The following is a 26,809-nucleotide window of genomic DNA, read 5'->3' on the forward strand; positions in this document are numbered from 1 at the left end:
TAAATCATACATAATTATTAATCTCTGACTAGCTTGATACTTACTTATTTTTTCTACATCAACGTCACCGGAATGCCTCCGGTGTACGTTATGGTTAGAAGCTACCTACATGGCAAAAAACGCATAAATCTGAATGCGAAACGCACAACTCCAGACCGCTCTCTGTGTGTGTGAGGTCTAATGATTATATACTTAACCTATTTGTACTCGTAGCTGTTTATGTTTGTAAATAAACTTAAAAAAAGCGGCCAAGTGCGAGTCGGACTCGCCCATGAAGGGTTCCGTAGCAGCAATTAACATAATAAAATTGCGGTTTAATATATATGACGTATTAAAAAAAACTACTTACTAGATCTCGTTCAAACCAATTTTCGGTGGAAGTTTGAATGGTAATGTACATCATATATTTTTTGTAGCTTTATCATTCTCTTATTTTAGAAGTTACAGGGGGGGGGGGACACTTTTTACCACTTTGGAAGTGTCTCTCGCGCAAACTATTCAGTTTAGAAAGAAATGATATTAGAAACCTCAATATCATTTTTGAAGACCTATCCATAGATAGGTACCCCACACGTATGGGTTTGATGAAAAAAAAAAATTGAGTTTCAGTTCTAAATATGGGGAACCCCAAAAAATTATTGTTTTTTTTTCTCTTTTTGGGTGAAAATCTTAATGCGGTTCATAGAATACATCTACTTACCAAGTTTCAACAGTATAGTTCTTATAGTTTCGGAAAAAAGTGGCTGTGACATACGGACAGACAGACAGACATGACGAATCCATAAGGGTTCCGTTTTTTGCCATTTGGCTACGGAACCCTAAAAACCGGACAAGTGCGAGTCAAACTCGCCCATCGAGGGTTCCGTACTTTTTAGAGCTCCGCACAAAACTGTTCGCGGAGCTCTTATTATGGGATCACTTCGGTCTTGCAAATCGGTTAAATGCGTTTTTCTCAACGACCGTTTGATGTACGTACCTAAAATTTGGAACAGTTAGGTACCTATGACAAGTACCTACTGTGAATAAGTCAAAACCGCTTATTTCTGATTTTAGGGGGAAATTTAGGGGGTTGAGAGGGGTAGGCGGAATTATATTTTCATTTGTAAGAATCGTGTGGGGTATCATTAGAAAGCTTGCAAAAAAATTGAGTCGATGGACTGATATTGACCTCATTTTAGACTGCAGTAGTTTCAATAAAAAATGCATTGAAATTTGCTAGTTTTCATACAAAAATGTTCACCTCTGTCCTCGCGATATTCGCAAAAACTACAGCTACAAAGCAAGCTGCGCAGACAATAACTAGCTAAACAGAGTACCGTAAAATGGGGTGAGTAGGGTTCGCGGGGAGAGTTGGATTATGAATGGGGAGAGAAGGAATGAAAGGGGGGTGAGATGGGATTTTAAGGCTACTGCTACAAATATAATGTATTCCAATTTAAAATGGAGCTATAGTAATACTCATAACAAAAAAAATCGATCCAACAATCTTCCAAATTCACCTTTGTATGAAAACCCAACTCACCCCAAATACGAGGGACTACGGGGTGAGGTGGGATTTCCTGTTTATCATCAAAGTTATGAAATGGAAGTACCCAAACTAAAATAAAAACTAAAATACAAACGTCCGGAACACTTATTATATACATATGTAAAAATAAAATGTTATCGAGGTTTTAATGTCAGTTTTGCACCAACTCACCCCAAATACGAGGGACTACGGGGTGAGGTGGGATTTCCTGTTTATCATCAAAGTTAAGAAATGGAAGTACCCAAACTAAACTAAAAACTAAAATACAAACGTCCGGAACACTTATTATATACATATGTAAAAATAAAATATTATCGAGGTTTTAATGTCAGTTTTGCACCTACTCACCCCATTTTACGGTATGGAGACGGCGGGAAAATTATCAACTTAACCCTATCTTTTCGACGCAATACTATGCCAGTCTTAATTATACGCTGGTTAATCTATAATTCCAAAATACAATTAAATACAACCTTATTTAATTGATAATAAGGGTTCCTCTATCTTTGGCATACATTTTTTTGTAATAATTCTATTGTGCATAATAAATTTAGGCATAATAATTCGTCGGGTGATAAGCAAAACTCACTAAGTACCACCACAAGTTCATAGCCATAGTGAACCATATTAGGACTAAGAGAAGGTCGATTTTTGTTTAATTTTTTTTAGTAATTAGTGACTTTTGCTTGTCACCTGATGATATAGGATTGTTGCGCATACGTACTCTACGCATAATTTTTATTGATCGAAGTATCTTTTGGCATAAATTTAATGCCCGAATCGAGACCTGGTATCAGTTTCATTTCGCATAATTTTATTTGTAATAATTTATTTTTGCATAATCCGCCATTAAGCATAAAGTTTAGTACTACAAGCATGTATGGTCTTATGACATAGAAATGTTTTGCATACTTGCAAGAATAACTTGCGTTTTAGGCCGAATATTTTTTGGCGGAAATTAATTCGCCGAATGCGCATGCTTACGTTACCTAACCCACTTTTCTGGCAACAGTTTGTTTTCGTGGGGTCGCAGTTCTAACCTAAGTTAAATACCTTAGGTTTTATTGGCCAGGCGTTTTATTTGGGGGAAAAGTAGTGCCAGGTGATGAAAATACAATCACTTTCGTCGCCCCTATGCTAAACTTACATAACTGTAAAAAACACATTTTTGAGGAGAGCGATTTGAAGCTCCCAAAAATTTTATTTGTTTTTTTTTGAAGTAGTAGTTGCAGTTGTATTGATATAGTATACACACACAGTGTTTTCAAAATGCGTGTATTACATGATCAATTTCTCAGATATGCATTATTTTATTGGAATTGGAAATTACAGCACATTCGCAAAATTTGCATCTCCATAGATAGCAAAAAAAAAGATAAGATTTTTCACCATAGTGAACTCACGAAAGTACCACTTTCGCAAATTAAAAATCCGTTTAAAACATTTGAACCGAGGTAAAGTTACGAAAATGACAGTTTCGTGTGTTTACTCTGGTGTATGTGAATGCTTCCTATTCATTTGTATTCAGAAATTGAGTTGCGAATCTGTATTTATTTTTGATTTCAACAAGAATATTTTGTATAATGAAACACTTATAGTCTGGCAAAAAAGAGTAGAAATTAAAAAGTGGCAATACTGTAGTGTCGTCCTTTTCAAATCAAGAAAAACGAGACCTCACTACAGTGTTGCCACTTTTTAATTTCTACCTACTCTTTTTTGTCAGACTTTATAACCATTACCTACTTGACAAGGCCTTATATAATTATGTCCATCCCAGTCCATCACCACCTAGAATCTGCGCAGCCAACCATCGTGTTTCTTACGGAGGCGCAGATATCCTGCCCGGCAGACATTGCATACTTATTAAGCATATCCCGGCTATAAAAAATAAATAAAAAATAAAAATAAGTTTATTGCGCACAAAACAGGCAGTACAGTACATAAATTGTTGTGACATCGGGTGGGTGCATAGCATGGTTAAATATAGTACCGAATTTCCAGGGGTCCCCGCACTAGGCTAGGCCTGTACCGCGGGAGACCAAGTATGCATTTGTATGTCATGAGTGACAGTTGGAATAATAGAGAAAATAAATAAATTATAAACTAAAAGTACATTGTTTGATTTGTTTGTTAGTGAAATAAATAACATTACATTACAGTTTTACAGAAACTACCTTCCTAGAGAACACAAAATTAGATAGACTACAGAGTTATTATATATAGAGTTGTATAGAGTTAACCTTAAACTACCCTTAAAAGTAGATTTTCAGTCTCCTGGTAGTCCAGTGATAATAACCATTTAAAAAGGAACCGTTTAGCCTCCGATACCGTGCAACGTATCAACCCATTTTGTAACTTTACAGCAGAATTGTAAATCCTAGAGCTAAGAACATCACCGAAACGCCTACCAAATGCAGTGTTGACTGTTGGAATAGGTAATTTAAAAATGCGTTTAGAGAGCAATTCAGAGTAATTTTCCAGGTTAGACGCGTATCTGTGCATTGAGAGGCAAACCTTGTGTATGTAGAGCTGACGGACCGTTAGGACTTCGGCTTCGGCATAAAGGCTTTTTGTTGCATATCTGTAGGGCTTCTTGAGCATAACTTTTAGGACAGAGCGCTGAGCTCTTTCGACAATTAACATAGAGGTTTTGGCAGCACTGCCCCACGCTGATATAGCGTAAGTAGTTATTGACTGGCACAGCGATATGTATATATTTTTTAAAAGAATCAGATCCGCGGAGTGCCGTAGCTTTTTTAATATGTACATTGTTTTCCTAATTCTTTTGGAGAGACAGGAGATATGGGCTTTAAAGTTTAGATTTTCATCAATGAGCAAGCCGAGATACTTAATGACTTCTACGCGACCTATAGTTTCACAAGAACATGGTGAGATACCAGCATCTTTACAGGTATGGATTTTAATTGGTAGAGTTAAATTAGGAGGACTAGAAGCAGCCGATTTATGAAAACATACAAAATTAGTTTTTTTGCTATTTAGTGTTAGCAGATTTTTACGGAACCAATTTGCAGCGCAACTTATACCCTTTTCAGCTGCTGCGTATACCTTTTCCCAGCTGTCTCCACTGAAAAGAATTACTGTGTCATCCGCGTAACAGATAATTTCAGCATTGGGGAGGTTAAGGCAGTGTATACCGTTTATATAAATCAAGAACAATGTGGGGCCTAGAACGCTTCCCTGTGGAACCCCGAAATCTAGGCTATCCAAACCGCTCTTGTGAGAATCCACTTTGACTAGTTGCTTTCTGTCAGTTAAATAGCTGTCAAACCAGGCCAGTGACACTCCACGAATTCCAATTTTTTCGAGCTTTCGAAGCAATATTGGTTTCGACACCGTGTCAAAGGCCTTAGCCAAGTCTAGAAATACGCCGATACAATTAATGTTGTTATCTAAATAGGTAGATATAAGATTGACTAGGAGTGAGATGGCATCCTCAGTTGATTTTTGTGCTCTGAAGCCAAATTGCCGTTCCGACAGGACTCTGCTTCTCTCCAGAAACCTGACGAGTCTGTTGTTTACAAGTTTTTCCAAAATCTTCGACAGAACGCTAAGTAAGGATATGGGTCTGTAATTACCAGGTTCAGTCTTGAGGCCGCCCTTATGAATTGGAGTGACAGCTGCTATTTTCCACTGCTCTGGAAAAATACCAGTACCTAAGCTCAGATTATATATATGTGTTAGTGGATCTAGAATAAGGTGACAGACAGATCTAATTAGGTCACTGCTGATACCATCCAAGCCAGGTGCAGTACTTGTTTTCAGCTGTGAAATAATTCCTTTAATTTCATTTGCATCTGTAGGATGCATAAAGAAGGATTCAGAGGGACTTTTACTCGTGTTTACTTTGGTGGCTAATATTTCTTCAGATTCTCCAGTTTGAGCAGTAATTTCACATGCCAGCTTTTTGCCTACTGAAGAAAAGAAATTATTACATTTATTCAAGGATTGTATGGGATCAGCCGGATCAATCAAATCAAGGCGATGCGAGGGTTTTTTCGAAATATTGCAGATGTTTTTAATTGTGCTCCATAGCTTCTTAGGGTTTTTGTTGTTAGTCAGGAGCTGGCTTCGCTCATGTTCGTTTTTCAATTTTCTTAGCAGGTTGTTATAGAAGTTTTTGTATCGCTTATAGGTCACTTGCAATAGGTCGTCTTTTGGATGTTGCCTTGCCTTAAGATGCAGTCTGTCGCGATGTCGAGCACAGCGGAGTAATCCAGGGGTCATCCACGCTTTTAGTGTAAACTTTTTTCTACTTAGTTTTACTTCATGTGTGTTTTTCTGAATTGCATTATTTAGAGTCATCATAAAGTTTTCAAGTGCCAGGTTCGTGTCATTTGTTTCCAGGACCGGGGCCCAGCTGACTGTGGAAAGCTCGGCAGCGACGCCTTTGAAGTCCGTTAATGCTCGAAGTCTATTGTGGTTCGCCGACCTGGGTCTCACAGACGCAATTCCAACAGCAACCATTTTATGATCTGTAATATCCGTGTCACAAGCTATGCCTACAACTTTAAACCTGGACCTGACGAATATGTGGTCTAAGCAGGCCTGTTCCCTAGTGGGTTTTGTGATGGCCGCCGCTAAACCGTGTTCATCCAAGAGGCATAAGTAATCTGACACATTTACTCTGTGTACATCAGTTGATAAAATATCAATATTAATATCGCCAGCTACAACAAATTGCTTAGTATTGTTGGAATTTCTCAGTATCTCATGAAGTGAGAGCAAAAAGTTGGTAGCGTTCTTAAAGGAAGGTGACCGGTACAGGCCAAGAATTGTCAAATGATCAGGTATGTTAATTAGTAGACCGCAAGCCTCATTGATGGATGGTTCAGTCACAACAGCGTTCCAAGAAGATTTGATATATGCCACTACCCCGCCGTTCTGGTTAATGTTTCGCGTGGAGTAATAAGATAAGGGTAGAGGGCGCCGCTGTGCACCCAGTAACATCTGCTCCGTATGTTATTTACAATTAAAAATGCTAATAGTGATAAAACCACGTATAACTTTATTTTGGACAATAAAGTGAAGTGCAAATTGTATAAAACTATAAACAGTGACTATAAATAACGTGAAAAAGGACACAAAAATCGATAAACTAACATTGCGTTGAACTTTGTTTACCGTGTAAAAACTGAGTGCTTTTACCGATTGCGAGCGAAGTGATTTAAGAAAACAAGTTTAATGCAATACCTATGAAGGAAAGGCGAAATAATTTAAGCGATCGAAACAAGGACCAATAATAATTATAACCTAAAAATCGTGAGTCATTGTTTTTGCAACTGCCAAAATAAACGTCACAAAGCCTCGCCGCAGGATTTTTATTGATTACAGCGCCACCTATCGGCGGATAGCGGAACTAGAGCTTTGACTATTCCCCGGAAGAGAGCCTAAAAATAAAAATCAATTATTTATCGATAGTATTCCTACTCAACACTAGAGGGCAGCTAAATAAATATTCGTTAATAGACTAAATACTAAGAAAAATGGAGAACCTAGAACTTATGTTGAAAAGTATCCAAGAAGACCTCAGCCGTCAAAAACTCGAATTCCAAAATATGCAAGAAAGTATAACGAAATCAATAAACGATAACATAAATACAAAGTTTTCAAAAATAGAAGACCAATACAGCTCATTAAAGGAGAGGCTAGACAAGCAGGAGACCCAAATGGACAGAATGGAAAGAGAAATGACACAGAGGAACTTGGTAATATTCGGAGTGGACGAAAAAGAAAAAAACTATTTTGAACTAGAAGACACAGTTTTGGATATTATAGAGAATCACGTTAAAATACACTGCACAAAAAGTGAAATCGAGCTAGCTAGGAGGCTGGGAAAAAGGTCAGAAAACCCAAGGCCAATCATGGTTGCCCTCACCACCTTAGGGAAAAAAATTGAAATTCTCAAGAACAAATCAAACCTTACGAAAACCAAATATTACATCAAGCAATATTTCCCAGCCAAAATTGTGGAAGAAAGAAAAAAACTAATCACAGAAATGAAAGAGAGAAAAGAAAAGGGAGAAAACATCACACTAAGATACAACAAACTGGTACCGGCTAAAACGAACCAAACAAAATATAATAGGAACAAAAACGACTGGAAAGGCAACAAAAGAAACTTATCGTTATCGCCAGAAAATACAAATTCAAACGATAACCAACGAGAAATAGACAAACCGGTCAAACAAGCCCCGAAGAAAAATAAAACGGATATAACACACTATATAACGCAAACTAAAATTGACCTAACTTTGCCGTCTACGTCAAAAGCTCCCACCTCCCCACAACCATAGCAACTAGCAGCGACCCCTCTACAAACTCCAATACGGCTTGTCACCGCGGAAACATACGACTACAACCCTCCAGAGCAACAATTATACACATGTACTTTTAACGTCAGATCACTGTCATCCAAAGAGAAATTGATAGAGTTTAAGGAAGCAATATCACAGATCAAGTACGACATTATTGGCTTGGCAGAGATAAGAAGAGCAGGCAGCAAAATACTCGAAGACTCTGATCACATAATATGCTACACAGGACAAAAGAAAGGTCAATACGGAGTAGGATTTATAGTAAAAATAAAATATAAAGAAAATATAGACATGTTCTCACCTATCTCAGATAGAGTTTGCGCCCTTCATATGAAGCTCAATAAAATGCCACTATCACTAATACAAGCTTACGCCCCTACGTGTGATGCAAGCACTGAAGACCTAGATAAATTCTATCAAAACCTAGATACAGCAATAAACGAGAGCGGAAGTAATATCATCTTGATGGGAGATTTCAACGCCAAAATTGGAATGCCCAAGCCTTATGAAAGCTCTATCATGGGAAAATACGGTTATGGAGAGAGAAACGCAAGAGGCGAGAGATTGATACAGTTTGCTCTACAAAACAAGCTTACCATAATGAACACAATCTTCAAGAAAAGCCCAAAAAATAGATGGACCTGGATCTCACCTAACAAACAAATAAAAAATGAAATAGACTATATTTTAACAAATATACCCAGAAAGTTTACAAACTTTGAAACAATCTCCAACCTGAACTACCCAAGCGACCACAGACTTCTACGAGGCACTTTAAAAATAACAAATATAAAAAAAAGTAGAGCGAACTTTAGCATAAAAAATAATCAAATTAAATGCTTAAGCGAAGAAAAACATTTCCTGAAAACCCTAGAACAAAATATTGCCAAACACCCCAGTAGCGAGAGTGACAATATATAACTTCTTTACAAAAAGCTCGAAACAGATATTCTGTCAAGTATAACATCTCCATTATCGAACCCACAGAACAAAACCTCAAAACCATGCATCCTAACAGAAGAAACCAAGAAATTACTTAAAAAACGTCAAGAGCTACAGAAAACAAAACCAAAAACAAAAGAACAAAAAAAAGAACTCTCCTATCTATACAAAACCACAAACAAACATATAAAGAACGACTACTACAACCACAGGCTAAAAGTTATACAAAAACACATGGAAAGCTCAGGAAGTTCAAAAAAAGCTTTTAAGGAACTGAATAAGGGTAAAGAATGGATATCTGACCTGAGGGAAAATGGAATGCAGACAAAAGGAAAACAGACACGAACAGATATAGTCAATATCGCTACCAACTTCTACCGAAATCTATATTCCTGCCAACAGCCCGACGAAATAGAGATAGAGTGCGAACCCAACACGACGACACCACACAATTTTAGCTCTACCGAAATTATGAAAAAAATTGATAAACTGAAATCTGATAAAAGCCCGGGACCAGACTTTATATCTAACAAAATGCTCAAACTAGCACGAAATGTCATAGCCACGCCTCTTACGCACCTATTTAATAAAATATTATACGAAAAGAAAGTACCTAAAAAATGGACCGAATCAGACATAATATTACTTCACAAAAAAGGCAACCACGCAGATATAGGAAATTATCGTCCAATCAGCCTGCTACCTAGTATATATAAACTTTTTGCTATGTGCTTGCTGGAAAGACTGAACCCCACGATAGAGCAAAATCAGCCGGTAGAGCAGGCCGGTTTTCGAAAAGGCTTTAGCACTATAGATAATATACACGCCGTTGATCAAGTCATCGAAAAATATACGGAATTTAAACGCCCACTCTACCTCGCGTTTATCGATTACGCAAAAGCGTTCGACTCTATTTCGCATAATAGCATCTGGAACGCACTTAGAGCCCAAAATGTCCAAGAAAGCTACATACAAATATTAAAAGACATATACAGCAATAGCACGAGCAGAATAAAACTTGACAGAACTGGCGACCCTATAGAGATAAAACGTGGCGTAAAACAAGGGGACCCACTATCACCGAAATTATTTATCTCGGTTTTGCAAAATATTATGAAAGACTTAAAATGGACATCTAAAGGCTTATTTATAAATGGAAAATACCTAAACAATTTAAGATTCGCCGACGACATTGTAATTTTTGCAGAAACAGCACGCGAACTCGAAATAATGTTAAATGACTTAAATCATGCGAGCAAGAATATAGGCTTAGAGCTGAATATACAAAAAACTAAAATAATAACAAACGCAAATGAGAGAGAAATAAACGTAAACTCTAGCCCACTGGAATATGTCAAAGAATATGTATATTTAGGCAAACTAATATCCTTCAACAAAAACAGAAACATCGATGAAATATCAAGACGTATCGCCATTACATGGTCTAAATTCTGGAAATACAAAGAAATTTTAAAATCAAGTCTGCCAATGAAGCTGAAAAAAAAGAGTACTCGATACCTGTCTGCTGCCTAGCTTGACATATGCGTGCCAGTCTTGGATATACAACCAACAAGCGCGGAATAAAATACAACGCTGCCAACGTGCCATGGAAAGATCCATACTTAATATAAAATTAATCCAAAGAAAGAGGAGCAAAGACATAAGGCAAATAACTGGTGTAATCGACGCATTATCATTTGCGCAAAAATTAAAGTGGAAATGGTGTGGCCATACAGCACGAATGCATAAAGACAGGTGGGCAAAAATAACCACCCAATGGCGGGGCCCTGCGGGGACAAGGAATAGAGGGAAGGCTAAAGAAAAATGGCTCGACGAAATCGTGGCTACAGCCGGGCAAGACTGGTCACAGAAGGCAAAGGACAGGAAAAACTGGCTGAGTCTGGAGGAGGCCTTCACCCGAAGAGGGGTCTCTACAAAATAATAATATATATATTTTTTAACTATTCAAATCATTTTTTTAAACTTTTTATGTACCATGTAGAGAATCAATAAAGGCTTTTTATTTATTTATTTATTTTATTTAATAAGATACATAGCCCGGGATTTGCTCTATCTGCGTTATATCTTGTAACCTACATTCAGTCAAAATTATGGCATCAAAAGTTGTGTGAAATCTATGTAAAGTTATAACGAACGAATCTAAATTTTTATTAATACTGCGAATATTAAATGTAATGATTTTGAGGCCCATATTCTCTAGCATGCCTGTGCAGGCCTCCGGGGTGTCCAGCTCATGGCAAGTGATATTTAATGCTGCGTCAAGATCTTCTGCTATGTCAAGTACTGACATTAAGTGAAAGTGTAGAATATTAATATGCATAGGGATTTACTGAAGTAAGGATTAAGAACTTGGCATTTAATATTGGAAGTGGGCACTTGACGTATTAATACGTGGCACGGTAACAGGAAGCAATTAATATAATTAGGTAGCAATGTGATTTGAATAAAGTTTTTTTGGGAATAGAAAACATGACTGAGTACAATATACACTTGAACACAAGTTCATGAGACACGCCGGCATATGTTTTGTATGTCCGGCAGGATGTCTGCTGTCGCCACCTTGATGCCTATGAAGACAGCTAGGGACCTGTCAGTTCTGTGGGTGTGCGTGGACTACAGTGGCCACACTCGCGTCTACGCGTGCCTGTACAGGTCTTACGGCGTTTTTGGGGGATTTCAACGCCTACTACCACATTGATTGGCTTGGGTCCTGGTCCGTCGACCACGCAGGAAGGTCTGCTTACGAATTTTCTCTGGCCTATGGACTCTCGCCATTGGTCATTTCTCCCACGAGAAAACCGAGACCATAAGCTCTCTACTGGACCTTCTGCTGACCACACGTCCGGACGGATATTCCGTCTCAGTGAATGCGCTTCTCGGTTCATCCGATCACGGCCTCTGGGTTTTTTTTAATAAAATTATGTTCATCCAATCACTGTCTCATCCGGACACGCGCACCATGCGATCCACCACGGCCAACTAGCACGCGACGCGCATGTATAAATCAGCAGATTGGGACGGACTGCGTGAATTCTACGCGTCGTACCCGTGTACCTAGGCAGCTCGTCTGATTCACATCAGAATATCCTGCGCAGCCAATGTCGGCGAGACGATACTGGTGGGGTTTTTTTTTTTGTTGAGGCATCAAACAGCAATACAAAAATGGATTGTTTCATTCCCAATTCGGTAATAGCTGCGGGAGCAAAGAAACGTCCGTGGTTTAATCAGCCCTGTAAAGAAGCTACAGTTCGCAAGCAAGCCGCTTACAGGGCTTGGACAAAGGCCGTAGCTAATAAGGATCCGAACGTCTCTGATGTGAAACGCAAATTAAATGCTGCCTCGAGGTCTAGTAAGAAAGCCATTATCAGTGCCAAATACGATTTCTTTGGCAGGATTAGTGAAAAACTAGCGGGCTACCCCACTAGGAGTCGCGCGTTCTGAGCACTTGCCAAAGCTGCCGCAGGAAATTTTTGGCAGTCTTCTTTAGCACCACTGCGAAAAACTGATGGTGATCTGGCCCACAGTGCAAAAGAGAAAGCCGATCTTCTTGTTTTTTTTGCCTCGAATTCGGCCTTGAATGAAAACGGTAGCACCGTGCCGTCCACCATCCCGTGGTACGCATACTCTATGCCAGAAATCTCTATCACGCAGAGGGATATTTGGCGGGAGTTGCTATCCTTCAACGTTTATAGGTCGAGCTGGCCAGATACAGCATACCAGAAGTTGTGCTTAACACTTTCAGTGCCAAGCGCCCCCTTTCCAATACAAAATGAACCCACTCAGCGAGTTTATGGCAGTGAATGTGTTTAGCAGTGTGCTCCTGAGTTGTGTCCCATGTCAGCGCGGTCAAGGTGAGTCACTGACAGTTAGCCTAGATACAGCAAAGGCATTCGATCGAGTCTGGCATCGGAGTCTCCTGTCGAAGTTACCATCTTATGGACTGCCGGAGGGACTATTCAATTAGATCGCTAGCTTTTTGTCCAGCAGACGCATACGAGCCGTAGTAAACGGAAGCTTCACCGATAGCATGGACATTAACGCTGACGTTCCGCAAAGTTCTGTGCTATCTCCAATGGTGTTTTTGTTTCGCATCAATGACATCTTGTTTATCGACGACATTAATTGCTATCCAGACGAAACTACTGCGGATGCCTATTATACAGGCCATGTCAAAATCCCTCGCTCTGAGGTGCTGAAAAGCCGTGGAAAGCTTTTGTCGGATATTGAGAGCACTCTATCCGAGTTTCATTCAACCCCACCAAGACACAAGGTTGCGCGTTTACATCTAAGAAAACCCCACACTGTGGTCCCACAGTTCCAAGGCACAGCCCTTTACCATAATTATCAGGAGTATTGAGATCCTCGGTGTCGACATCTCCAATGACGTCCGATTCCGTGACCACGGAAGGGAAGGGAAGGGAAGGCTGCGCTGGTATCTAAGAAACCCAGTGTGCTAAATAAAGCGAGGCAATAGTCTACTCCGGCGGGGCAGACTGCTACTATATGTACATATAAATCGCAAGTCAGACCCCATATATTATGGAGTACTGCTGTCACCTTTAGGTACGAGCACCTAGATACCAGCTTGGACCCTTCGACTCAGTCCAAATGCGCGCTGTACGAATCGTCGACAGTCCCAAACTCACAAGCGGTATTGAACCTTTAAGTCTAAGGAGAGACTTTACCTCCTTGTGTGTGTTCTACCGCTTGTACGATGGGCTATGCTCTGAATAATTGTTTGACATGATGCCAACGGCCAGCTTCTATCACCGCACCGCTCGCCGTCGGCAGGGTGTTCATCCTCACACCCTAGACTAGAAGCTAAATGATCGCGCACTGTGCAGTTTAAGAGGTATTTCCTCCCGCGGGTTCCGGCTGTGGAACGAGTCCGAGGTCGAGGTTTTCCCGATTCTTCAAAAAAGGAGTGTACATGTTGTTAAAGGGTCGGCAACGTGCATGTAACAACTCTAAAGTTGCATGCGTTCATAGGCTACGGTGACTGCTCATCGTTGCCTATGGACGCCTTTCCACAATTGCCACGGACGTGGTATAAAAATAGCAAAAATGCGATTCAAGTAATCTTGTAAACCACTTATAAACAGTACAAAAATAATTTTATTATAAACTTGCGAAACCGCCTGGTTCGCATATTTACTTGTAAGTTACTCTAGAGGTCTAGAGGTACAAACAAATTATTTACCTTACAAACTCACGGAAATGCAAAATTCGTAAATTTTAACAGGCTAATTTATGTGATGTGGTAATAATGGCCACCATAATAACGTAACGAATATGCCCGATTCGCAAATTTGCTATGGCTACTTTGTGGTTATACCTATTTGCCACCATAGTAGATTAACGAATGAGCAGTTTCGCAATTATGCTAAAGGTTATGAATGTAGATAAATATTAAATGCCACCATAGTAAACTGACATATGTGCCAGATTCGCAAATTTGCTGTAGTCTACTTATGTGGTTGAGTAATAGTTGCCACCATAGTAAAATAACGAATGTGCAGATCAGCAATTATGCTATAGTTTATTAATATGAATGAGGAATAAATGCCACCATAGTAAACTACCGTATTTGCCAGATTCGCAAGTTTGCTATAGGCTAATCGTACCGGTCAATAATAATTGCCACCATAGAAAGATAACGAAAATGGCAGATTCGTTAGTTATTTACTGGCGTCATAACTTTATCGGCCAAGGAAAAATACCTTATCTACACTTCGCAAGTCTACCATGGGGTAAAAGAACTATAAAGTCAGATTGGTACAATGGTAACTCTGAAAGCTTAAAAGATAGAAGTCTGAAAATTGGTCACATTGAGCATTGTCATATTTGGTACAGAATTACATCAATAACTCAATCTTGACAAATTTACAGTTATGTTAGTTTAGCATGGGGGCGACGACTTATGCGCCTGCAGGAAGATCACGAGCAAATTGCACCTGACTCACAATTGCTTTACGCATAGTGTCTTATATGTCTTCTCTCTCTATAAATTGCATACCTGTTGCCGTGGCTAGCTCTTAGACCAATAATATATGGCTAAGTTTTCCATTAAGGCGCTGCCAGTTGTCAACACCGAATACCGAAATTGATGTTACTCAAGCCATAGATTTATAAGGCAGATCGAGTGTGCGTACATCCCTAGTGAAGCCATTTCAAGTGCGACGTCACGTCGCACTCGTGTCACCGTATTCGATCGGCCCTGGTAGTACTCAAGGTCACGTCGGTTTGTGTACACCTCTCGTTTAAAAATCAAAAACACAGGAAATATGGTTGTTTGTGCATTGAATGGGTGTCACAACGCATCATATCATAAAAACAAACCGACTTACGTTACATTTCACGCGGAAGTATAGAGTTTAATGTGATATTTTTACGTAATCGTAACTATAAAAATCCAATGTTTCGTCAGCCGCCATTTCTTATAAATGTTGCCAGTGTAGTGAATATTTTTTCCTCAAAATGGGACATGACGTTTACTTACATTCTAAAATGAATACGCTTAATTGAAGTTCCTTGTATAATTATATAAAAATTATATATTTTAAATATTTCATTTTAAATTATGTAGTAATTTTATGCACATTTTAAATAAAAAATTGTAAAAATGTATAATTTTTTTTATTTAAACCTTATTTCACAAAGGACAGAAATGCAAAATTCCTTAAATAAACATAAAAAGCTTTTGCTATTAAATCTACACACAAATTATTAATAACCAAGTGTTAAGGATGTTGTTAAATCCCCCATTTTGAGAGAAATATCTATATAGTGGCAACTGGCAACACGTTTTTGTATATGTGTGTGTGTTGCTGAGCGTAAAACACGAGCGTTCCACACACACATCGATCGTGTTTCGGCTTCACTTTTGGCAGGGTAGCCGAAAGGGGACTATCTGTCTATGCGTTATTAGTTTAAGACTCAAGCAGTTTTTAAGAAAACCTTTTTGTTTTAGTAAATAAATAAAAAATATGTTAACATTCCTTAATTCATTATATTTCAAAGACCGTAGACGTACGCGATACATCTTATGACTTAACGAAATCGGCTCGATAGAAAATAATTGCAAAGATTGGTCTTTAAAATCTCCTTCTTTCTAAGTATGTCGAGTGTTTGGACCCAAACTAGCCTGAGTTGAAATCAAAGTACCTACCTAACAAGTGAATAAAAATAATAAAAAGGGTTTCGCGACCGCTAACCTTGTTTTATAGAAAAGCAATACGTAAATAGTTTATACAGGCTTGCAGAAGCTCAAGGCAGAAAACTCTCTAAATAAGATTACTTACTTTCCGGACTTCGTTTTTGCACTGGTACTAGCTAGTGCTAGTACTCTGTTACCAATAATTGGTTTCATTCTTTACCTACCGCGCATAACGTCGAGCCTGTATCTCGGGGCCACGAAACTACTTATAAGTTATGTTATTCATGATCCGGTAAGTCTATATCTATATTATGTAACCAATCACTACTACGACACGATACTTCTATTGTTTGAACTAATATGGATATGAAAAAAAAATAGGTAAGTAAGTACCTAATCCCGTTCCAAGAGTTGATGCAAGTTAATTGTCCATCGCTGTTCAACGTGGCAAGACGGCGAGCGTGATGGGCTCCTTTGCATATGTAGGAGCGCAGGGCGAATTATGTGAATTGTTTTTGGGTTTTATTGTAAAAATTAGATTTAGATTACTAATTTAAGTTAAGATTTTTGTAAATAATTATGTTTTTTTTGCGATTGACAAGAGGTGTATAAATGTATTTATTAACATAAAATTACACCTAAAAACAAATTAGAACTAACAACAATAAATTGAACTAAGAACTAAACAAACTAAACTGAAACTAAGTACCTAAAAAGTAAAACCCTACAAATAGAAAATTGGTCCCAGGTCTGTGCCGTCCGGTAGGGCGCCCAGGCCCCAATTTCACCACGGTGACAGGTGCGACAATTGTAAAATCACTGTTGCTGACGTCACAGGCATCCATGGGCTGCGGTTACCACTTACCATCGGGCGGGCCGTATTCCTGTTTGCCACCATCATTGTATTATTTAAAAAAACTTTATTATATCGGAAAAAAACAGATACTTATTTCTTTTGCGAAGCTTCTGACAATTATCAAGATTTAGAAGAATTGTAGGTAATTCTTGACAGGTAATGAGTTATATTATTTACTTGGCATTTCTGCCAAGAATTTGGCAGACAATTCTGCTCCTATTGAGCAGCCCAGTATGAACATGGAATTGGTTCCAGTCATAACCAATGATTTAATAGATTTAAACTAGGTGTTAAGACAAAAGATTCTGTCTCTGGCAATTTAGTTTTAAATAAATATAATGAAAAATACTGCAAACATGGAAAGTATATCCACCTGGTGCATCAAAATATTCAATGTATTAGAGGAAAAAATTTACAGATAGAACTTTTTTTGAATGATTTTAATATTGATATTTTATGTCTTACTGAACATTGGTTAAATAATAATGAATTAATGCCCCAATTTAATAATCACCAGGCGGGAAGTTCGTTCACCAGACTTAGTTCCATACATGGTGGGTCATTAATTATATTAAATAGTCAGTTAAAATTTAAGGAACGTAAGGACATTGTATCCATGTCTGTTGAACGGACTATAGAACTAAGTGCAGTAGAATTAGAGCAATTTATTGTTGTCTGTGTGTATAGGCCGCCATTAAGTAATTTTGAATTATTTGAAAACATAATGGAATCTGCCCTACTTAAAATATCATCTTCTAGTAAGAAATTGCTTATATGCGGCGACTTTAATGTAAATATTATGGAAAATTCAACAATGTCTTGTAGATTATTGAATCTTTTTAAATCTTGTAATCTCAACCACATGTTTATGGAGCCCACTAGAGTGACTGCTACTAGTGCAACCTGTATAGATAATATTTTCACAGATATTTTTCCTATTGCTAAAAAAGTTATCAGCAATTTAGAATCAGACCACTTAGGTCAATTAATGGTATTTGAGGCATTAAGGAAAAATACCATGAGAAAACAAATAACTTTTGTACCAGTAACCTCGGACCGCGTGGAAAGAATGAAGCTAAGTTTAGTTCAGGCGCTACCCTTTTTGTCTTCCGATATGAGTCCTAATAGTATGTATAATTCATTCTTTCACACTTTTATGGATCATTATAATGCGATATTCACCTCAAAATCGGTCGTAGTTAGTGGTGCATCAGTTTTTAGTGAGTGGGCTACTGCGGACTTACATCAAAGAAGACGTGAACTGTATGCCTTATATGAGGAACGGCGGTTTAATCAGAGTGATGAATTTAAAGAACATGTGAAGGAGTATTCGAAGAAGTTTAAAGTAGATTGTCATATAGCTAAGCGAAATTATCTAAGTCAGAAAATAAAAAGTAGTTCCGACATTGTTAAAGCAACCTGGAAAGTTATAAATGTGGAGACTGGTCGCTCTAAACACACAATTAAAGAGCTTAAACTAAACATTGATAACAAAATTATAGATTCCAATTTAGAAGTAGCTACAGAATTTGAAAAATTTTTCACCGAGGTACCAGTATCCACAACTAAGGATTTAAATTCATCACCCTCATCTGCTGTTACATTATTAAAACATAACGCTCCAGAGTGTTGTGGAGACCTTCATTTTGAACATGTTTGTACCTCAGATGTAATAAAGGCGTTTAAATCAATTAATGTCAAAAAAACTAATGACCTCTGGGGAGTCTCTGTCCATGCTGTCAAATCCTTAGTAGAAATTGTAGCGCCTGACTTGGTAATTATATTTAACAACAGTGTTGATTGCGGCGAGTTTCCTGATCTAATGAAACATAGTAAAGTAATTCCTTTATTTAAATCTGGTAGCAGCTCTGACCCCACTAACTTTAGACCGATATCTGTGCTACCAACATTTAGCAAGATTTTTGAAAAATTAGTTCTTTCTCAATTAGTACGACATTTTAACGTTAATAATTTGATGCATAATAAGCAGTTTGGTTTTACACGGGGTCGCTCAACAACCGATGCCGGTGTTGAGCTAATTAAGCATATTTTCGATGCCTGGGAGGAGTCACGAGATGCTTTAGGTGTCTTCTGTGATTTATCTAAGGCCTTCGACTGTGTTTGTCATGAAACATTAATCAGGAAACTTCATTATTACGGAGTTAGAGGATCGGCACTGAATTTACTTAAGTCCTACTTAAATGGTAGAATACAAAGGGTCGATGTGAATGGACAGCGATCACCTGGGTCATTGGTCTCTATGGGTGTACCACAGGGGTCAATATTGGGGCCTTTCCTGTTCCTTATCTACATAAATGACTTGCCATTCCTTGTTAAGACCCACCATGATATAGTATTGTTTGCAGACGACACCTCACTTATTTTCAAAGTCAAACGACAGCAACAAGCTTACAATGATGTAAACAATGCCATTTCAAAAGTAGTAAATTGGTTCAATGTTAATAATTTATTGTTAAATGAGAAAAAGACTAAATGTATTAAGTTTGTCACTAGTAGTAACGTAAGGCATGTGCAAACAAGTGTCATTGTGAAGGATGAGGAATTGGAATTAGTTGATAGTACAGTTTTTCTTGGTATAACTTTAGATTCTAAACTCCAGTGGGGTCCCCATATTGCTACTCTTTCGAATAGACTGAGCTCTGCAGCTTTTGCAGTGAGCAAAATCCGTCAGTTAACTGACGTGAAAACAGCTCGATTAGTACATTTTAGTTACTTCCATAGCATTATGGCATATGGTATTTTACTGTGGGGCGGTGCTTCAGAGATAAATACCATTTTTGTTCTGCAGAAGAGGGCTATTCGAGCAATATACAAAATGAACCATAGAGACTCACTTAGAGATAAATTTAAGGAAATTGACATAATGACAGTGCACTGTCAATACATTTATGAGAATATTCTGTATGTACATAAAAATATTGTAAATTTTAGGAAAAATTGTGAAATTCATAATATTAATACTAGAAATAAACATAAGCTCGCAGTGCCCTTCACTCGGCTCCATAAAATAAAAAAATCATTCATGGGTAATTGTGTAAGATTTTATAATAAACTTCCAAACCATATTACTGAATTATCTATTAATACATTTAAGAATTATGTAAAGCGTAAACTTATTTCTAAAGCTTATTATACCACACAAGACTACATGAATGATATTACAACGTGGGATTAATTGTTATTCGAAATGATTATTTATTTATTAGGTATATTTGATTATTGATGAGGAAATGGATATTCCGATGTAATACTATCTACTTCTTTTGTTACTTATGCTTTTTTTTTTGACATTTAGATTTTATTCTAGAAATTCTAGACTAGTATTTTTTTATACAATCTTTTTAATGACTGACAATCCTTTTGTGAAATTCTTAGTGTTAAATTTGATATGTATAATAATCCAATTTTATTATGGAATAATATTAACATCAATAAATTGCTCTGATAATTAGATTAAGATTAATTACGATTCATAAGAGCTTGTTGCTAGGCCTACATGAATAAAGTATATTTTTGATTTTTTGATTTTGATTTTGATATGTCGGAATTTCGTGACAATTGTAGTGTTTCTTGTGACAATTGCCATAAACTTAGCAAGAGAAATATCTGTTTTTTTCCGATATAATAAAGTTTTTTTTAATAAAACAATGATGGTGGCAAACAGGAATACGGCCCACCAGATGGTAAGCGGTAACCGTAGCCCATGGATGCCTGTGACGTCAGCAACAGTGATGTTTTACATTTGTCGCACCTGTCACCGTGGTGAAATTGGAGCCAGTACGGCTACCACCAGTTTTGACATTGACAGATACGCTCGCGTCTACGTAAATTACTTTCTATACATCTCGCTTGCACTAATATGCGAGTACGAGCGAGATACATAGAAAGTAAGTTACTTAGACGCGAGCGTATCTGTCAATGTCAAAACTGGTGGTAGTGCTTCAGAAGGCTGGCGGCGTTACCGTGCTGAACGGCAACGCCAATGCTTTGGGCGAGGGAAGCTCCAGCCTTCCGGTCACCCGTTGCGCCTATTAGGCGCTTGGCCAACTCTTTATAAATACTGTGCGCGCCTTGACCCCGCGGCCCAAGCGTCTCCACCCCAAACGGCTCAAGTTGTTAATATAATTTGATAATTATTTGTTTTCCATAAAACATAATTGACTAAGATAATATACAATTTGAGGTCAACTTAACATTAAATTTAAATAAAGTAAAGGTATACGATTAAGCAAAAATAATAAGTATATGAACGTGAATAATAAAATTCAAAACATCTGTGGCATCACCAAAGGTATACTCGTAGGTCTTAAGCAAAAATAATTTATAAAATGATATAAGGGCCCTCTTCTGTAGTCTGGCTGCAGTCCGTGTCAAATTGCTCGTTTAATATTCCTTCATAATCAACAGTCAACAAAGTCCTTTTGAAGAGTAGAGTTTCTTTGATAACCCTAGACGCTAGCCATTCGCTAATATCCTGTCGCTCTTTATTCTAAGTCGAAGAAAATTCTATTTAATAAATATGGCCAAATTTTAAATGATGATGTTGAATGATATTAGTACATTACGATACAAGTCCGAAAAGTAGAAAATTCGCACGTGTATTTGTTACCTACAACGTTTTACAGTACATATGGCCCTTTAAATTTTTGACATAAGCCACGTATTGTGCTAATTACCGCACTAGGGTAGTAAGTAGCACCATATGTACTGTAATTATATTACATTTCCGCACGTGTATCGAACGACATTTTTTAATACAGTTGCGAAAAAATAAGAAAAACAACAAGGAATTAAAACTTACTTATTTTTAGATTTTTCAGGCAAAGCACTCTCATTTGCAATTGCAGCCTTCTCACAAATGTCTGGCGGTGTTAGATCAATTTCAAACTTTGATTTCATTTTATAAGCAACTTTTTGATTGGATTACGAACTTACAACGACTTTGTTTTCCAAAGTCGTTGTAAGTTCGATCTTTCGCAGTAAAAATTTTTGACATTACGAAGAAGTGTTTTTTTTTTAGTTTTTGTTATTATTATTGAACCCACTTTAATGTATGTTTTTAAAGTGAAACTTTTATTCTATCGCCCCAAATTTTTGGGCTGTCTTTAGGGTTATGTAGCATAATTTCTAGAATAAAATATCCTAAGTACGAACTTCCTAAAGACAGAACATCGAAAAGCAAAATATCTAATGTACTAAATTCCTAAAGATGCATATTCTACGGTTAATCAACCTATTTTTAAATGTCAAAAGTACAATACTGCTAGTGCACGAAAATACTAACGACCTTTTTTCCTACGTTCAGTTAACCTAAGTTTAAAATGTATAAATTGCAAAATTACTAACGAATTTTTTTTTCCTACGTAGCAGCTGACCTTAGCTTAAAGAGACTAACGTACGAAACTTTCTTAAAAAAAAAAAACATTTCCTTTACAACTTAACTATACGGAGCCCCGCGTCGGGCATCTGAAGCTACCTATCTAACGAACCTAACCTACGTACTAACATTTTTTTAGTTTTCAATAAGGAGGTTCGAGAAAATTTTGTTCATTAACCTTGTTGAAAAAATATCTTTAAGATAAATTTCTACATATAGTACATTTCTTGACATGTTTTAAATACACCATAATTCTTTCACCACACCAGCTCGGAAAGGCTTACTTTGCACTTCAAAAACTGATAGCAAAGTTGCATTTTATTCACATGTGAGGCAAAGTAATCAAATGTATGTTTGCTGGTAGAATTGACGTTTTTTTCATCTCTTTCTTTTTTGGAGTAATTTTTACTCCAAGCCAATAACGTCCCAAGAGGAACTACGGCGGCATGTTCGAGGCAGCACGAAACATATCCGAAATTTATTTAAGAAAATTAACTTGAAGTTTTAGAAGACGGTGCCAAGCGAGCATACGAGCCGGGGGAAAACAATTCGAGCACCTATTGTAAAATAAAATTACTTTAATAAATTGATTAAACTTCAACCTGCAGTATTTTATTTTCTTTGAAACTTTATCAACTCAATAACAATTTTATATGTCTTTCTTTTAGGCATTCGACAAATACTGAATAGGCGTTTTTTTATTTCTGTATCCAGAATTAGATATCTTAACATAAATCGTTATTTTTACTAAGTAGCAACGGATTGCTGATTTCCTAGTTTTAACTTATTTTTTATGAGGCTTTCGAAAGATGATAATAAATCCTATTTTATTACACGAAGGTACATGTGTCATACCATTTTTGAATCTGCATAACATTTTCAATAGCTTGGCGTTATTTGATCATTACTTTTCTATTAATTTTTTTTCACGACAGGTGGTCAAAGTCGAAATTAATGTTTCGCTGTGAATTTAATTCAAGATTTAACCCGTACTTTTTTTGCATTTTACATTGTTTATCGATAAAATACCTATTTTGTTATCTTAAATAACTATTCATGATGCCGTACACGTAAAAAAAATTAACTTCGCGGCCTTTCCGAGTGCACACTGGCACTAACAATGTCAAAAACGGTCAAAATTCATGAAAAACCTTAATAGGCCTGTTGCAAGTAACAAGGAATCACGGAAATAATGGTTTCATAGAAACATATATGTATGTTAATATGATTCTAAAAAATGGCCCAATCTCAGTATAAACTGAAGGATTATTAATATATTCAATAAAATAAAAATGCAAAATTCTCCAATCGGCCATTATTACTGGAACGCCAATCAGAAGCGTTCTAAACAGTGACGTCATCAATCCATAACATATTTCTTAGAGCAACATAGACAACCTCATTGACCGAAATCCATACGTTCTCACCAAAGAGTTCGAAGGTGCAAAAAAAATGTTATTTCGCCACTAAACATTTATTACGTCCAAAAAATATTATTACACGATATAAAGGAGATATCTATTTGTTATTATCTAAATAAAATGCTTAATAATACGATATTTCACCAACAAACTTTTTTAATTATTTGGCTGAATGGAACTATCATTGCCATGTTGGCTGTCGTAACTAGAAAAAATGAAAAATTAAAAAGTAAAACCGGCGCTCGGTGATTTTCACTCAAAATTTACATGTATCTAAATAATTCATCTTAAATTGCAACCGTGTGACACTTTTTGTGTGAAATGAGTTATTGTGATAAATTTTTGTAATGTATTTATCATACCTAATCGTAATATATGGTGCTGAATTAACAATATCATTCGGATTCAAGGGAAATTCGTAACTGTAAGTATGTAAACAATGTCTACCACCCTACCACCAACTACATGGTGACGTCACAAATGTCGTGCGAGGCGTTTTCGCGCGAGTTTTAATAAAATGCAATTATTTATGTTAAATCTTATGAGTATAGCTGAAATATTGTGTTTTTCGGAACCAATACAAGTGTACCGACAATAATAAAAGGGATTTCAAAATTCGTCATCAGTACGGCTACCACCAGTTTTGACATTGACATAACGCTCACGTTTACGTAACTTACTTTCTATGCATCTCGCTCGTACTCGCATATGCGACTTATGCGAGCAATAGTGGAAGCGAGATGTACAGAAAGTAAATTACGTAGACGTGAGCGTTATGTCAATGTTAAAACTGATGGTAGAGGCTCAGGCCTATTTAGTAATAACTCGAAAACCGTGCCACTTAGACTGGGGTCATGTTAAGTTGGTTTGGGTCCTCTTGGCCTGGTCTACCTGCATTGTCACTGTGACGTGTCACTTATGGGACACCCTGTATAAATCGATGTTTAGGAAAGAAGCCATTACTTAGAATTGAATGTATCTTAATACGTAATAGGGAGTATTACTGCAATTTTCTGCCGCCAGAGTGCAGCACTATGTGGTTTAGTAAACCATAGAGTAACTTATACATCTAGGCCTTAAACAGTTTATTGACAAGTTTTCACAATGAAAGTCGGACGTCATAATACTCCTAAGGCCCAGCCATACAAATGAAAAACCCAAAATTAGCCACTGAAATTTGAACCTACAGTGCTGGAAATAAAGTTGACTTTTTATTTGTTTGTAAATTCAACGAAACAAAAGAAATGCAATTCTGTTCCAATCGAAAAAATAAATATTAATCTCAACATTCTTTATTCAATAATCATAAGTAATACATAGGCAAAGGGTTAGGTAATACATATGTGGGTAGGGTATAAAAGTGGTTTCATCGATGTGTGGAAGGGCGGCACCGTCGTCGAACCCAAGCCACCTGGCGGTGGACTTAAACCGGTGGCGTGTGCCTCGGATACACATGCTGGTGGCGCGTATAACGGCGATACTGATCCTACATCTCAGCCAGCCCAGTATGGTGCTTAGAGAACGGTTCCACCGTCCAGATATGGTTTCTGCCATATGTTTTATAAAGGAGGACATTTGGGGTGCATAGCATAGACGCTGTCAACAGATGTTACAAGTGGGGTGAACGTTGCATGTCGCATTTCACAGGCCGTGGAATATTTTCTCTGCTTTTCGTCTTCGGCTGATTTTAGTACAGATGTGACGGGTCGTGAGAGGTAAGAAGGAGCGTCAGTGTCGACGACACGGATATCAAACAACGCCACCCTCTGCGCATCCCAAACGCCGCGACAAGATAGATCTGCGCGTAGGCCGCAGTCATTTTCCGAGATTATTGGTTCTTTTGTTACGTTGCCCCACGCGTGTTGACAAAGTTCACAAAATAAGTCTCTAATCTCATTATGCCGCCTTGTGATTAGGCCTCCAGTTTTACAGCAGAGCGCGTGGTCGATGTTGAAGCTGCCGTTGCCACAGCCGTCGCATGATTGCGGCATGGCGTTTGGTGTTCTATGTTAGCGTATTGATAGCGCATCTCTAAATTCGTATGGGGATAGATCGAATAAGGTTTAAATTTCATCGCACTGAAGTAGCACTATAGGTAGGACCTTGGGCCCTAGGAGGAAATCCACTCGGCCACCACCGCTCTTTCACCGCACCGGAGGTCGCGGGTTCAAATCCTGGCTCGTACCAATGAGTTTTTCGGAACTTATGTACGAAATATCATTTGATATTTACCAGTAGCTTTTCGGTGAAGGAAAATATCGTGAGGAAACCTGCATACATCTGCGAAGAAATTCAAAGGGGTATGTGAAGTCCCCGATCCTCATTGGGCTAGCGTGGGGACTATAGCCCAAGGCCTCTCGCGCGTGAGAGGAGGCCTATGCCCAGCAGTGGGACGTATAAAGGCTGAAATTATTATATTATTTTATTTCACAATGACATTGATGCATCAAGGCGGTTTGTTTACAGATGACGCACCGCGAAACGCGAAAATCGAGTTTTCGTTATCTGTATCTCTATCGATTGAATAGGCAAGAGTGATAGAGAGACAGAAACTGAACTTTCGATTTTCGTGTTTTCGATAGGCCCTGCCCGTCATCGCGCTTGTGACGCCCTCTACGCAGAGTTTTACGTAATATTCCCTATTAACACAAAAATATACTATGGAAGATTATTTTCAGAAACGGCCCAATGACTGACAATTATATGACGGGTCTCTATTGTTTCCCAAATAGTTTTAAGTCATAATGTATTGTTTGTCCGAATTTTCGTTAGTCATAATTAATTGGTTTTTCTCAGAAACGCGTAACTTTTCAGGATTGCCATAAAACAAACCTAACCTAACCTAACCTATCTATACAATAACCTTACGAAAATCCTGAAAAGTTAACGGTGTCAGTTTTATGACAAACGATATTATGACAAACATTACATTGTGACTTAAAACTTTATGGGAAACAAAGGGACCCCTTATCTGTCACGTATCATGATTTTTTTGCGTAATGGTACGGAATCCTTCGTGCGCGAGTCCGACTCGCACTTGGCCGGTTTTTTTGAGCAAAATAAGGATATAACACAATCATTAATTTAATAACTGGCAGTTTATAACTAGGGAATTATCATAAAATTCAAACAGTTTATAAAATTGATTATTT

The 26,809-nt window shown here is 37.6% G+C and overlaps 1 long non-coding RNA gene across 1 annotated transcript in view; it reads right to left on the reverse strand.

Annotated features, from left to right (window-relative positions):
• Positions 1 to 313: 313 nt before the first annotated feature.
• LOC134805969 (uncharacterized) overlaps positions 314 to 26,809 on the reverse strand; it is a 124,783-nt gene continuing 98,287 nt past the window's right edge. Inside the window, exon 2 of the long non-coding RNA XR_010146443.1 lies at positions 314 to 527. This is a non-coding gene — a long non-coding RNA (uncharacterized LOC134805969). The remainder of the gene's footprint in view (positions 528 to 26,809) is intronic.

This window comes from Cydia splendana, unplaced genomic scaffold (assembly GCF_910591565.1).
Source record: "Cydia splendana unplaced genomic scaffold, ilCydSple1.2 scaffold_95_ctg1, whole genome shotgun sequence".
NCBI classification, from domain to species: Eukaryota; Metazoa; Arthropoda; class Insecta; order Lepidoptera; family Tortricidae; genus Cydia; species Cydia splendana.